The following is a 15,921-nucleotide window of genomic DNA, read 5'->3' as shown; positions in this document are numbered from 1 at the left end:
TGTGTTTTTCTGATCTGGTCTAAATGTGGGAGTCATACAATGTCATTGCCATTCTTACTGTATTGCTTAATAGAATCATGAGTCTATGTGATGTACTCAAGGGATAATGCCCATCTAAGTTCACAGATTCAAGAAGACTCTAAAACTTTTGTTGATTTTTTGTGACTTCTACATCATGAACCCCCTAGTATTCAGCCTCTACCTTTGCAGCTCCCCCCAAGAGAAAAGAAAGAACACACAAACAAAACAAGGCATAGAAAACATCTCATCGTGGAAGTTACAGTGTATCCCAGTGTATCCTACTATCAATCCCTCTGTCCACACATCTTCACTTGCAAATGTTCATTTGCAATGAGTCTTTGGTCTGCTTGGAGGTCTCTGGCTTCTGAGACACCATCAATATTGGATCCTCATCAGGACTCCTCCCAGGTATCCAGTGGTTACCCTTTGTCATGGAGATCCTGCAGCTTTGGGTCAGCAGAATAGGCCCTTTCATGCACTCCAACAATTTACAGATGAAGTTTATTTTGGAGTGGGCCAACTCAAAGGTGTTAGCTGAGCTGATCATCCTGCAGACTCTCCCGCACCCACACCACCAGGGTGCCCTTTCCAGCATGACTCTGGCTAGGCTGCCATTGGCAGGAGGTAGGGTCAGTTTTCATGATCTCATCTCCCCTGCCCCAGGGCAGGGCACCTGCACCCATACCTCCACATCCAGCTTCACTGTGCTGCCCAGAGGAGGTGCAGGTCCTACTCTCCCAAGTGTTACAGTCAGTGAGGGACAGGAATAGCTCTCCAGCATTCATGCTTTCGGGTCCAACACTCTCAGGTGGCAAGGGGTGAGGAGGTGAGGACATCACCCCTGTGCCCTGTGCCCTGTGCCCTGTGCCCTCTCACCTCACAGTTGACAAGGGTCAGGGTCAGCTCACCTGTGGCCCCTGCAACCAGGGAGAAACTCTTCTGCTGACTCTAACTCTTGATAAAGCAAAGCCAAAGTTATCTTAGAGAAAAGCAAACCAATGGGCAATATTGAAAGGCAAGCTGTATTGGTTTTGTTTTCTGTAGCTGCAATAAAATTCCTGGACTAAAGCAATTAAGGGAGAAACAGTTTATTTTAGCTCATAGTTCCTGGTGACAGTCTACTATAGCAGGGAGCTTGAGGAAGGTGAACATATCACATTCATAGTAAGGACACAGAGATATGTATGTATGGATGCATGCTGATGATCAGTTCAATTTCTCCTCTTTAGGATATCTTCTGCCTAGGGAATGGTGCCACCCACAGAGGATGGGTTTTCCCACCCAAATTAAAGAAATCAAGATAATCCCCCAGAGGCATTACAACAGGCCAAACTGAACTAGATTTAACATTTGAAAGCATTCTTTGTCTGCTGCCCACTAGATATCATGCAGTCAAAGTCAAATACATGGCAATCAAAATTGTCTTCAGGCATTGTATGTTGCCAAATGTCCCTGGGTAACAAAGACACCATCAAACCTAGCTGAAAGGGGCTTAAGACAAACCCTACAAGTCATGAGGTCTCTGGAGTTTAATGTGGTTCTTTTTAAACCCCAAATCCTTATATCCAAAATAGTTCTAGCTACAAAATTAGAGACAACATAAAATGGTCCCAAAGAGAGAAAAAGACAAATAACTTCCAGAATAATGTTTTTGTCTGCATATTCTTTAATTCATGGGCCCTTCATAACAGCATCGTGTTCAGCTGGGTGACACTGGGTGGGAGGCAAAGATTCCTGAGAGTACTGGATATTCCAGTCCAGGGCTGTTTGCCACCAAGGAACAGGGATTGGCTTCACCTTCCTCTTTCTGATGATGGACAAGCCTGCAGTCACGAAACAAGACAATCAGGCAACATAAGAAACTGATCTCAGCTATTCTTGCTATTTAAAGTAGGATTTTACAGGCATGTTTGACAGTTGGTAGTCTCGTTGCCCTTTTTTTTAAAGACAAGAGGGAAAACAAAGAATGACTCAAATCAACAGCCATGGACTGGCTACCTACTGTGTTCCCAGTGCCCCACTTGATCCATCTTCTTTTATGGCACGAATCACTTGCAATGGGAAATAAACTGCTACCTCTGGATATGGCTGCAGTGTGGTCTCATTTGGCAAATCCAACATGGAACAAGCTTCAAGGTCGCCTCCAGGGCTTTGGATGCCAAGGAATTTCAATCTCATCCCACAGGGATATGTTAGCAAGAAGCATCGTTGTCAGTCAAGGTTGGGAAATAGTGCTCCTTCACAAGAAGACTGAGGAGTCTGACAACTTTGTCCTCTTGTTCAATCCCAGAGGGCTGTAGGGTTAATGTTCACCTTCAGCAGAGCTGACCTCCTGAACTTGCATTCTCTCCAGTCCTGTTTCTTCACTCTTTGGCCCAACTTGGTGAGGGGAGGACAGGAGCCAGAGCCAAGATCCTCACTGGGGAAATGAGCCGGGTCCTCTCTTGCTCCATTGCTCAAGGTGGATTCTTGACCCCACAAGGTTACAGTACTTGCACACTCTGAGAGGAGTGGAGACAAAGCTGCCTCGATGGGGCTCAGAAAACACATTCTGGCTTGGCAGCACTTGAGAGGATTCTAGAGACTTTGTATTAGATTTTATTTTGTTTTGTCCATAGACCCTTCAAGGACATTGCTGCAATAGCCTCTCGGGGCTCACTCTCCCATCATTCTCCTCCCATGAGCTGCCAAGAACCTGTCCTGGCCCAGGTCCATCCCCAGCATCCTCCACCCACATCAGGGCAATCACCTTCTTTCCCAATGAGTGGCCAACTTTCCTGAGGTCATCTCCAGGCAAAGGCACAGGGAGCTCAGCCTGCTAACAACCACCACTCACCTGTCTCTTCCCTAGTGATTGCCATATTCCAAATGCCAGTTTAAACATGCCATCTGCCGTGTAAGTCAGGACAATCTCAGAAAGCAGATATAATTACTGTCTTCTTTTATAAGTTATACTGAGGACACAGAAGGACTTGTTGGTGGCCAACAGTTTCTATACAGACCTGGCTCTGACTCCAAATCTGGGTCTCCTTGGGCCTCCAGTCCCTCTTCTCTGCACTTCCTTGGGGAGCTGCCCCCTTGCTCTGCCTCTTGGAACACATTGCTTTTGTTCTGGATTTTCTCTAGTAAATTATCCACTCCTTCTGATCTACAGCTCCCGTGCTAGGTATAGTCTCGGTTCTACTATGAATAAACTGTTTTTATGTCTCTATTGGTATATAATTATATATATAAATGAATTTCATTATGACATTTTAATACATGTGTATAATGTATTTTGTCCCTATTAATACCCAGAACTTTTCTTCTCTCCTTCCCATCCCTGCTGATCCCTCCCTCTTTCAAATTAACCCTCTTTTAGTCTCTGTCATATATGTGTGTATGTGTGTGTGCGTGTGTGTGTGAGAGAGAGAGAGAGAGGGAGAGAGAGAGAGAGAGAGAGAGAGAGAGAGAGAGAGAGAGAGATAGAGAGAATCAGTGAATTCCAGTAGAGTTATTTACAGAGGCACCTGATCAGTGGCTATATAGCACCTATAGTAGCCATTTCCTGCCTATAAATCCCCAAAAGGATAGCCTCACTTGCTGAAAATTCTTCCAACCTTCAGGACATCAGTTTTCTCATCAATAGCATTCTGGTTCCAACCCATATTATTGTCAGCATAGGAACTGAGCTAGCCTATGTGTCTCTGAGTCCGCAAAAGCACATACCTGAAAGATCTTATCCCACCGATGCAGAGGTAAGTCCCCTATGTCCTAAGACTCAGGCTCTACCTGGGATGCTAAGCACCCTATGAGATCTCCACATATAAACACAAACAGGCTGCCTGGTAGCTTCCCAGTGCAGGGACAATAGCTTCTCTTGGCTCTTTCCTCATAGAAAGGTCACATTCCTTGGCCTAGAGGCCCAGCACAAGGAAATAAGGCTGCCAGACATAAAACATTAGGGGCTCTGATTTGCTTTGTTTTGATTTTTAACTTCTAAACCTCCAGATTCTCTTGCTTATTTCTGAGGCAGGAGGAGGAGGGTGGAGGGGTGCTGAGTTCAGCAGAGAGGAGAGAAGCTCCTTGCTGGCAGTTGTTAAACAGAAAAACTGTCAAACCAGGGCCGAGGCCAGTGGGTTTCACTAGAGTCAAGCTGTGAACAGTTCTCTGTAGACCTCAGACCCAGACTTGGCTTAAAGAGAGGCTCAGAATGCCATTTTAAAGCTCTGTTGATTCTGCTGTATCCATCCTGGGTCTTCATGATAAAGCACCCCAAACTAGTAGTGTCTTAGAACAGCAGAAAGTATTATGTTGTGGATCTGAAGACTAGTAACCCAAGGTCAAGGTATCAGCAGCCACTGGTCATTATAAAATCTGTAGTGGGGAAAAAAGTCTCCCTGCTTCTTCCAGCTTTTGAGGGTTCTTGGCTGATGACAGTATTATTCCAATCTCTGCCTCTGCTTTCCATGCTAAACCACCCTGTGCAAGACAGGCAGGTGATCTGCCTCTGAGCCCCATCCACAGTCCCATGCATTTTGCCATCTTGCCTCTGTTTTTATGTGGCCTTCTCCATGCCTCCTTCCCCATTCCTCTCTCTCTCTTCCTCTCTCACATGTGCATATTCGTGTGTGTAAGTGGGACATAGTATACAGGTGTACATGCCCATGTATATGTGTATGTGTGAAGGTCAGTAGACAATCTCAAGTGTCATTCCCTCTCAGGCACTGTCTGCCCTGTGAGTTTGTTTGTTTGTTTCTGAGGCAGGGTCGCTTACTGGCCTGGGGTTACCCAACTAGGCTTGACTGGATTGCCATCGAGCCTCAAGGATCCAGCTTACCCAGCCCTGAGAGTACCCACCATGCGTGGGCTCTTTTAGGTTGGTATTGAACTTGGGTTCTCATGCATGCACAGGGAACAGGTTAGAGACTAAGACAGATTTCCCATTTCTGTAAGGGATTACAGCTCCCTCCTGCCTTAAAGACTTATTTATTTATTTATTTATTTATTTATTTATTTATTTATTTATTTTGTACTTCTACAAGGTGCTGTTTTTGCAGTCCTTGGGGGTGGAAAGCCAACAGAGCATGTCACGGAGCTTCATAATTAATTCTTAACATCTACCCTCCCCACACCAGGTACCTGCTAGACAAGTAGAGGCTTGAAAGGTGTGAGTTCACATCCTAGTCTGTCAGTGGCTAGCCACTTGGTTTTGACAGGTGATTTGGACCACAGACCCACACCTTGCTTCAAAAAAGAAAAAGAAAAAAGTTTAAATGAGATCACCGGACTCGGCAAAATTTAGAGCTAGAGGTAGTCCCTGAGATCATTCAGCATTTCCTGACCAAAATATTACTCCTATAAAGTCACTTTGGGTAAGATGTGCGAAATCTGTTGAGTCTCTCTCAGGGCTTTAAGGGTACATTGGCATGGTGAAGACCCAAAAAAGCGCCATGGTAAAGAAGGTTGTCGCTGTGTCTCCCACACATCTCAGAAACCTGTCTCTTGGATAATCCTGACAATGCTCTCGATCAGTGCTCCACACTTGAAAACCTGTGAAAAGCCACCTTTCAGTGTATATTAGAAAACCCAGAGTTAATCTTAGATGATGCCCCACACGGATTCCCTGCTCCCACCGCCTCCTCTCAGGCTCAAGGTTAAAGGGAACTCAAAGCGGCTTTACTTCTAGTTTTGAATTTTTAATTCTAAAATTTTAATGCTATATACTCATTAGTAAAACGTTACATGTCATAGAAAGAGTGAGAAAGGTTAATAAGATTCTGCTTCCCTCTTCCCATCTTAAAATAACCAACCGGTACAAGATCAGTTGTTCGCCACTTTACCATACCGGCCACAGGAGGATGAAGAGGCTGATGAACCAAGAGAAGTGGAGCCCACTACCAGAGTTCAGAAGTATGTCCTGACAGGAGCTACAGAGAAGACTGCAGCCAATCCCCTTGGCCTCCTGATTCTCTGCTTCCTCCTTACCATGTGGGGGAGGAGTTGTCTATGGAGAAGATTGCTCTTTCGAGGTGCCTGCTTAGTACATGTGGTGTTATACTGAATTTATCATCATCACCATCATCATCACCATCATCATCACTACCATCATCATCACCATCATCACCATCAACATGCAGTTGATGCCAGAAAGGAAACTTACCTACCAGATGATATAGATAACATCACTGAAGACTTGAGTAGCAACATGTGTTGCCTTGCCTCAGGTCTCACAGCTGTTAGCATGTACAAAGCCCAGAGAGGAAAACCAAACTTGCGCTTCCCTTACAGCTCTAACAATAACTTGTCTCTAAGCTTTCTCTTAACTCGATTCTGATGATGGTACCTGAAGCAGAGGCTCTGTGCTGGGGTGGATGCTCGTGAGGATCTAGGTGCTGAGATTGACAGCTATGCTGTGGTTAGAGTCTTCTAGGTTTGCTGAGACAGTGGGAAGGGCGGTGCCTGGTTCAGGAGAGGGACATTTTCAGCTGTCAGCTTTCAGCCGTCAGTGAAAGCTCCCATTATCATCTTCATACTTGCTTCTCTATCCAGTCAACCATCTGGGTATTCGTCACCAGAGAGCCTGATGACTCGTGCGAGATAGATACCTCTCATCACACAACCCCAGCAGCTCTGAGTCTACAAACCACACAGTAACAAACAATTTCTAAACAACAGCATCAACACACTCAAAACCATTCTAACCACGCCAGTGAACTTTGGCCCAAAGCTGTACGATGTCATGTAAGCCATGTTGCTCACGTGACCCATCAATAGTAGCCAAACATCTACTTCATGTTATTTTGTCTAGATGTCAGAAGCCAAGAGAAAACTTGATTTCTTTGAACAGTCTTTGAGTGGAATTAGTTGCAGATTATTTTTATCCTTTAAACCAGAGGTTCCATTTGTGTGGTCTCAGAATGCCTTCACAGTTGTCAAAACCCCAAAGCCTCAGACATCTTTATTTAACAGTGAGTTGTAGCTCTTCGTGACAAGAAGGGTGTCACTGTTTGATATTTCCTCAGGCACCCTACTACCTGATTTTATACTGAACAGCGGACTCTCATATTTCTTGCTGCAATTATTCTACTATATATCACATACCTCGTAGCCTCTGCCACCCTCTTCTGTTGATTTGAGGGAAAAAAAAGAAAAGGTCTAATACCATGTATGTTAACATTATATTAAAAACAACTTTAGCATCGCAAGGCTTCTGTGAAGATCTCTGCAGTGTACATGTTGAGAACTGCTACTTTAATCACTAAACCTTCTCGTGCTTTGTACCTGTAACTTCAAGTTCAAGATCCAAAGGACTTGGGCTGTGCGTCACCTTACATCCTCACCATCAGCCCGTTCAGATGAATGCTTGATATATCACAGATCAGTATTGTTTTCCAAGTGTCTTAGGATTTTACTGCTGTGAACAGACACCATGATCAAGGCAAGTCATAACTGGAATGCATGTCCATTAATGAGTCTGTGTGTATATTTGTCTGTGTGCGTGTGTGTGTGCGTGTGCGTGTGCGTGTGTGTGTGTGTGTGTGTGTTTAGTGGTAATAACAGGGATTGGATTATGTGTGATAACACACTTCTCTTTATTTCTGGTTTTGTTTTTATGCCTTTTTACAGAATAAAAGCTATAGTGCTTCGTGTGAAACTTCCATAAAGAAAGTAGTCTAGGCCTGAGGTGACACATGGTCATGAGCCATTGAGCTCCCAGCATGTGTGGCACTCTCTAGCTTGCCTTGGATCTAAGACTGGCCTCTCTCTTTATCCATCACAGTATCCGATTGGGCCCTGACCAAAAAGCTGAACAAGCCTCCAGAATCTCCTCCATCTATGTGATTTTTGCATGAACACCTCTGAAGAGCCATCAACCAAGATCTCAGAAAAAAGAAACCGTCCATATTCATGCATATGTAAGTCTGACTTTTCACTGGTCTTCTTTGCTCTCTCTTTCCTCTCCTGCTTCGAACCCTCCATCAACTCCTATGACCTCATTGTGATGTTTAGAATAATAGTCTTTTCCCACAGGTCATCAACTTCTTTTTTTTTTTTTTTTCAGAGCTGGGGACCGAACCCAGGGCCTTGTGCTTGCTAGGCAAGCGCTCTACCACTGAGCTAAATCCCCAACCCCTCAACTTCTAATATAAATGTATTTCCATCGGGTTGGGGATTTAGCTCAGTGGTAGAGCGCTTGCCTAGGAAGCGCAAGGCCCTGGGTTCGGTCCCCAGCTCCGAAAAAAAGAACCAAAAAAAAAATGTATTTCTATCAAGGGAAGGTGCTGAGTCACAGAAATTACTCTACCTCAGTTCAGAGTCACAGGCTCGTTAAAGACTGATTATTGTCCCTTCCAAAAAAGAATGGCAGAGGAAGAAGCCAGATGATTTTCTTTTATTTAACTAAGCAAAGAAATGCCCAGAAAGGTAGTTGAGGCAGCTAAGAGACAAGGAAATAAGGGGGAAGTAAGTAAACCACTAATGTGTCAATGCACGGTTTATTGGCTCCCGAATTTCAATAGCAATGAGACATTTTAGTCAGAAGAATAAGAGCTTAAGGGTAAGAGCAGGGGATGGCTCAGAGGGAAAGAAACAACAGTTGCTAGGTAAGTATCAGGATCCGAGTGTGCATAGCTGGCACCCACCAGAAAGCAGGCTGGGGCCATGAACACTTGGAACTCTGGCACTGGAGCAGACAGACAGGAAAATCACCGAGGCTTGCTGACTACCAGGCCTACTCCAGGTTCAGTGAGAGAGTAGGTCTCCGGGGAACGAGGTGGAATGCACTTACACACCCAACGTCTTAAGAACAGAGATTAAGAACTATAATCTCATGGCAGACTTTTATTCCAGGCAGAACCTGGCCTCACGACTGGCCTTGGAAATTGCTTATCACCTGGGATGACAGGGGATAAACAATCCTCCACTGTCCTCAGACTCCTCTTCCAGGCAACTGTCTCTAATCCAACCCAGCATCCTTCGCTGGCAGCCCAGATGTTACCAGATGTAACCTGAGAATTACAGTCAGTCCCACAGGCAGCCTCCCTTTGTTTATCATGAGGAACATATCAGATGGTCTGTTATCCTAAGCTAAAGGTTCTAAAGTGCCCATAGAATCCCAACACCCCATTTTCTCTTTGCTGACTCAAAATTCTTCATTTGCCAAATGCTCATAGCTCTCATAGCTGGCAGTTAATACTCATTCCTAATATTAATAGCATCATTCATAAAAAAGCAACTGTTATTGAATGCTGCTATGGAAATGGTACTGAGACTATGGCAACCCACCCAACTCTGAATGTCAGAGAAATAGCTACGTGCACGAGAGAGTGCTCCTAGGAGCCAGAGGCCTGGATGGCAAATCCCAGGAAGAGCTTGGTAGCACCTGCAGGAAAAATGAGCTGAGCTGGAGGACATCAGTCGTTTGTCTCTGGGTATATTTTGGATCAAGTGGGTTTAGCCATTTCTCAGGGGCTGACAGAATAGAACACCAGATGAGACATAAATGTAACATTGCTATGTGGACAGAAGAATCCTTGCAAGAACCACTAGGTATGGTGAGAGAGTGAGAGTCAGGAAGAGTATAGCTATCCAAAGGTGAGCATCACAGGGTTTGAAACCCTTACAGACTTCTATGCATCTCTTTCCTCCCCTCCAAGCTATACAAGTTCCTCTGTCGTTTTCTTGAGAAGTGACCTGGTACTGTATGTCTTCAAAGATGTGTGTGTGTGTGTGTGTGTGTGTGTGTGCGCGCGCGCACGCATGTGCACAAGAGAGACAGAGAGAGAGGGAGAGAGAGAGAGAGAGGGAGGGAGGAGGAGGAGGTGGAGGAGGAGGAGGAGGAAGAGGAAGAGGAGGAGGAGGAGTTAGTATATGTATTATACACAAGGCAGGACAAGAAATAAATATTGACTAGTGGGTTGATGGAGACTTGCCAAAGGGTGAGACCTTGTCTCTAAATGCTGAATAGGCACAGACTGCTAACATGCTGAGCTAAGGAAGACGGGCCCCCAAGCAGGAAGAGAACTGTGCAATGGTGCCTGAGTAGGGAAACCACTGGGGAAGAGAGAACACAAAAGAAGGAAGAAATAAAGTAAAAATTACAAGTTCCAGGAAGGTCACAAAATGTGCAGTGCTCCACAAAGGTCCATGGTCATGATGGTGGAATCTGCCCCCTGTTCCCCAACTCTATCAGAATGACCACCTTGGCTTTCACCCCATTCACATCTGCTGTGGGATGAGATGGGAAACAGACAGGATCATCTGATGATTGATAGAAAAGAGAGCCCTCCAGCTAAGTGATTGGAGCCCCTTCTGGCCACTCAGCCAGGGCATGTGTGTCACTCAGCCTGTTGACAATGAGCAAACCCATAACAATCTGCATCTTGCCAGTCTGCACTCTAAGGCTCGTCTGCACTCTGTACCGTATGTGAACAAATTTCTGAGCGTAATGATTCTGCTATGGAGAAAAACATCCTTTGTTCACACCAAAGGGAAGGGATGGGTGGACTTTCGGAGACTATAACGCTGAGTGGGGTGGTAGAAAAATAGATAATTTTTCCTGTTGAGAAACAAACACCAGGGAGAGAAGAATATGTCTTTTGAGTTTGCTCATGAGTCCACAAAGCTCTGCTTTCTTAGCCAAACACACCACACCCCTGGAACCTCCACATATAAAACATTATCATTTTCCAGGAATTTCCACTGGGAGGTCAGGATTCAGCAATAGCTTGTTGGGATGAAAGGAAAGTAAAAATCAAAAGTGAGGGAGGGGTAGATGGGAGAATATTATAGCCTAGATGAAAAGGAAGAATGACCAAAGAACCAAATTTTCTTGGTAATTTCTCCAAAGCGAGTAGCCCTGTGGCCTAGAGCTGGGGAAGCCACACATACTGCCCTTTTTAAGGTACGGGGGGCACTCAGAGAGCACTGACTGTGGACCACAGCTAAGCTTGGGTCACAGGGAACCTGGCCTTAAATGTAAACACTAGTCTCATCGATGTCAAACATTTGGCTTCAGTGAGCTGGGTGTGTGGAACCCTGGAACCTTCTATGGAGTCTGAGACAGTGTAATAAACACTGCCCTGATACTGAGCGGCAGGGCTGAGGACCAGCACCAGAGGCCAGTCAGAGGCACTGAAACTCATGAGCACGGACACAGCGTCCTAGACTGTACATCTCTGTGCAGATGCTCCCAAATGATGTCCCATTTTGTTGTCATTTTGGTGCAGTCCTGCACACCTTTCTCTAGCCTCCAATAGAACTTCAAAAACAGCTATTCAGGTCACAGGTCCCCAGGTCCTCAGGTCCCCAGGTCCACACTGGTCATTTGACTATAGAATGCACCTCCATCTATAAGGAGGGACCCCTTGCTTCCCTACTGCTCCAGGACCTTGCCAGTCTCTTTCTCTACATTCTCTCCATGTGGCCACCTTCTCTTCTGCCTAGTATTCCTCCTCGGGCCTAAAGCCTGGGTATAGCATCCCCCAACACTTTGACACATATCCTCTTCCAACTTCTCCCCCTTTCTCTCTCCCAAGCGCAATCCTCTTTGAAAAGGCTGTCTCCGCTTGCCTCCTCCAGTCTCCCTAATTACCCTTATTGCCCTCTTCAACCAGAATTCTAACCCTCCACTCTTCAGAAACTCTGGGTTGTGAGATCCATAGCTGTCATCATATCACAGACCCAGTGGGTGGCTGACACTCAGCTCCCACAGTTCTTACTTCCTCCAATATGAGTTTCACGCAACATCTGGGACCTCCCCACTCCTGATGTTTCTTTTACCTCTTTGCTCTTTATTTTCAGGTCTAACCTGACCTCTACCTGGTAGAAGAGGCAGTACTCTCTGCCACTGACTCCTTTTCTTTTCAAAATATGTCCTTGGGCCCTTGATGGTCTCATTCAGGATCTTTGAAGTGGAACAACAACCATGTGATGATGCTCTGTTGAGGTTTGATTGTGAAATGCCTCCCCCACCCCACCCCCACATCTGAATCAACTCATGTGTTTATATAGCTGTTTCTCTGATTATTATATTTGGGAAAGTTATAGAATCTTTAGGAGATGGAGTCTTGCTGAAGAAGGTGGGTCACTGTGGTGGGCCCAGAGGTTTGAAAACCTGGTCCCACTTTCTATTCCCTCTCAGTATCCTGAGATGGATTATAACCAGGCAGCCTCCTGCTCCTGAGCCCTGTCTTCCCCACCAGGATGGAATGGCCCTCTCCAAGTGTAAGCCAGAATAAATCCTCCCTCCCCTGCCTCCAAACACTCTTCTTGACTATTTGACTATAGCAATGAGAAAATACTCTCCTTAGGCACCTTCTGTCCTGCAGTGACCTTGCTTTATTTTAGAACATCTCTACCAATGGCAGCCTGCATTCTGGGCTCCCAGAGATATCCACATCCTAAACCTCTGGGTTTGAAGGTTCCTGAAAGAAAATTTGTAGTATGCTTAAGTCCTGAGTAAGTCCTGAGCTAGGGACATGATGCTTAACTCCAGTTAGGATGATGGTGTCTATATCAGAGTTTCAGTGGTATGAAGAATAGCTCAGGAATGTCAGAAGTTTCTACAAGCTGTGTCCCCAGGAAGGACACAACTCGTTGATTTTAACCTAGTGACACCCACACCATGCTGCTGGCTCTCAGATATATAAGATAATGAATTTGAGTCATGCTGGGCCAAGAGGTTCATGGCAATTATTTTTTTTTAACGAAAACAGAAAATGAACATCACAAAGGAAGTTATGATAATACATGTGAATTTGCTAAGCTCTCTCTTTGCTCATAAAAGGCCAACTTTCCATGGGGGCAGGGTCTTATTTAACTTGTTCTTGAAGCTTCCCCAGTATCTGAAGCACTCTTGGGCTGTGTGGATCATATTTGCTGAGTGAATACACACCACTGTGTCTGGGCCTTTCTCTTCAGTGACAATGGTGACACAGAGTCTTGGAGCTTGGAACTAGAAGACTGCAGCCTCTTGTGCACTACTATCATATTCTACGTCACAAAGGCCTGGATTTTGATCTGGTCCTTCATCTCTGGGTATAGGTAACGCCATCATCGTTTTACTGTGTCTGAGCTCACAAAATTCTTTGTCACAATTGTAGCATCCCGGCTAATAGCCCACCATCTTCAACACTTATACACATCATCTAGGTCATACATGTCACTTCTGTTAAAATGAGTGCATATCCAGAGACTTTTTTACCAGGTCACTTCTGTTAAAATGAGTGTGTATCAATGGAGTTGTTGTTTTTTTTTTTTTTTTAAGTGACTTTGCCAATACTGCAAGGGTATAGAAATCAAGTGCTTTTCTTTTCTTTTTTTTTTTTTTTGAAAAATTACCTTTTCCACTTCTATCTTAAGCAGAGATCTTCTGAGCATGTGCTTAGGAGGAATGGGTCCATCTCTGAGCTTGGTTTTCTCCTGCTGGCAGTATGCTGCTGCTCATACGTCAGGCTGAGGGTGGCATTGGCTCCTCCATTGACACATTGGAGAAGTATGTGGCTAAGTGACATTGTAATGCACCACGGGGGGGAGGCATAGCCCATGGCGCATATTGTAACCATCAGGGACTCTTGTTGGCAAGTGCCTAAAATCCCTCCTCACAGTGTCTCACCACACACTAAGTGTGTTGGCTCCTGGGCCTGATCCTGTGAAAGTGCCAACTTCAGTCATGATTTCATGTCCATCAGAACCTGATCCCACCCCACTGTTGACTCTACCCCTCTTCTTTCTCATGGTGTCAGGAAAGGCACTTTCTCCTTAATCCTTCCCACTTCCAGCCTGGTGAGGAGAAGAGCCAGTTTTCTTTGGCCGGAAATAGGTCACATGCCTATTCCTAACTAACCACTACAGATAGGATGGATGCCAGGGTCAACTCTCAGGTTCATCTGTGAAGCCAAGGCGGAATTCCACAGCCTTGCCCGAGACACATAAGTTGCAAATAGAAATCTTGGCAGGAATTCTGAGAGAAGAATCGAGCACAAAAACCAGAGAGGGGATAGGCATCTGTTCACAAACTGCTTGATGGACAAATTGTACAAGGTCACCTCTGGGAATAAAGAACTAGGCATCTTAAGAAAGCACTCTATTCTGTTGTTTGTGCTATGACACCAGAAAACCTTACACTCAGCTGAGCAATGGTGGTACATGCCTTTAACCCCAGCATTTGGGAGGCAGAGGCAGGCAGATCTCTATGAGTTTGAGGCCAGTCTACAAAGGGAGTTCCAGAATAGCCAAAACTACAGAAAAACTATGTCTCAAAAAAAAGAAAGAAAACTCTTATACTCACGAACACATACAACTTCCATGAGTCATCCAACCCTGATCTCAGAGTACCCAATACTGACATATTAGAGAAGAATTAAAATCTTAGGGGAAAATGAACTCAAGTCCTCCCCAGTACTGAGTATTTCACACATTATCATCAAAGAGGAGGTGCCTCTCTGAAGAAGAGCATTGCCACTCAAAAAAATCAGCACCAGGCTTCCCCCAGGACTGGAACAGCCTGGCCCATACAATCAATGGCTTGCCCTCAGGAGACACCTTGCCATTTAAACTTGGATTGAATTATGTATCTGTCTACAGGCTCAGAACAGGGAAGTGCTCATACTCAGAGAGATATCAAAGACATGAGGCTAGACAAAAGAAGAGCAGATCAAGAAATCCCAGTTCATTTCAACGTGAACCATACAGTCGTCGGAATGCAGGACAAGAAAAGGCTCCAGTAATGGAGCAAAACTGATCCCTCTCTTCTCTATCTGTTTGTCTGTCTCTCTCTCTCTCTGTGTCTCTTTCTGTGTCTCTGTCTGTGTGTGTGAGTGTGTGTCTGTGTGTGTCTGTCTGTCTGTCTTCCAATATCCCTCTTTTCCTCTTGCTCCACTCCTAATCCAGATTCCCCATCCAAGTCCATAGTCTAGAAACAAGACTTTATATTCCCTCCATTATACACTTAGAAATCACTCCATACTACCTTATCTTAAGCTTATTCTCAATGAGTCTTCCATGGTTTTAATTCTTTAGCAGAAAGGCACTTATCTGGCCATATCAACCTAACACTCTTATTGGTTTCCAGAATCTAAATACTTATTTTAAAATCTACCCTTTGGAGGCTTGGGAGATGGCTGAGCAGTTAAGAGTGACAAGGGCTCTTCTAGAAGACCAGAGTTCAGTTTCTGGCACCCACACCAGACATCTCACCAACAACTTCAGGGGATCTCATGTCCTCTTCTGACCCATGTGGGCCTCTGTACATATGTGGACATAACCCTACACACATACACATAATTAAAGGTTAAGATGGGTTTTTTTTTTTTTTTTTGGTTCTTCTTTTCGGAGCTGGGGACCGAACCCAGGGCCTTGCGCTTCCTAGGTAAGCGCTCTACCACTGAGCTAAATCCCCAGCCCTAAGATGGTTTTTTTAATCGATCCTTTGCCTAGCAAGTGTGAAGCCCTGGGTTCAATCTTTAGCATAGCATGCAGTATGCGTGGTGGCACAGAGCTGTAATCCCGGTACGGGGAAGGAAGAAACCGGAGGAAGACCATCCCCAAATGGTTAGCAAATTCAAGGCCAGCCGAGAACACGAGACACCCCATATTCAAATGTCTAAGACTATTCGTGTTAAGTTCCAAGCTGTTGATTTCATCCACGATTCCTAACTAGAATAGTCATTGTGAGATCCCAACTCTGTCATACTTAACTGGGCACTTAAGATCCTTCCAGCTGAACATCAGGAGAGATCTAGTAACTATGGTCCAAGGTAAGTGTTAAAAATATTGCACAAGAGCTAGAGAGATGACTAATCCAGCAGAGTACCTGCCCTACAAGCATGAAGACCTGAGTTCAGATCCCGGGCACCCAAGAAAAAGCTGAGTAGAGATGTAAACACCTGCAGACCCAGCACTGAAGAGGCAGAGGAG

The 15,921-nt window shown here is 45.0% G+C and overlaps 1 long non-coding RNA gene across 1 annotated transcript; it reads right to left on the bottom strand.

Moving 5' to 3' along the window:
* Positions 1-1,667: 1,667 nt before the first annotated feature.
* Positions 1,668-5,249, bottom strand: LOC134480677 (uncharacterized). Its single transcript, XR_010055330.1, has 2 exons — positions 5,143-5,249; positions 1,668-1,844 (listed from the first exon to the last, which is right to left on the bottom strand). It is a non-coding gene; the product is annotated as an uncharacterized LOC134480677 (long non-coding RNA).
* Positions 5,250-15,921: the final 10,672 nt, after the last annotated feature.

The sequence above is a fragment of the Rattus norvegicus genome, chromosome 10 (assembly GCF_036323735.1).
Source record: "Rattus norvegicus strain BN/NHsdMcwi chromosome 10, GRCr8, whole genome shotgun sequence".
Classification (NCBI taxonomy): Eukaryota; Metazoa; Chordata; class Mammalia; order Rodentia; family Muridae; genus Rattus; species Rattus norvegicus.
The sequence above is the reverse complement of the archived record's forward strand: the minus strand, read 5'-3'. Positions and strand labels throughout refer to the sequence as shown.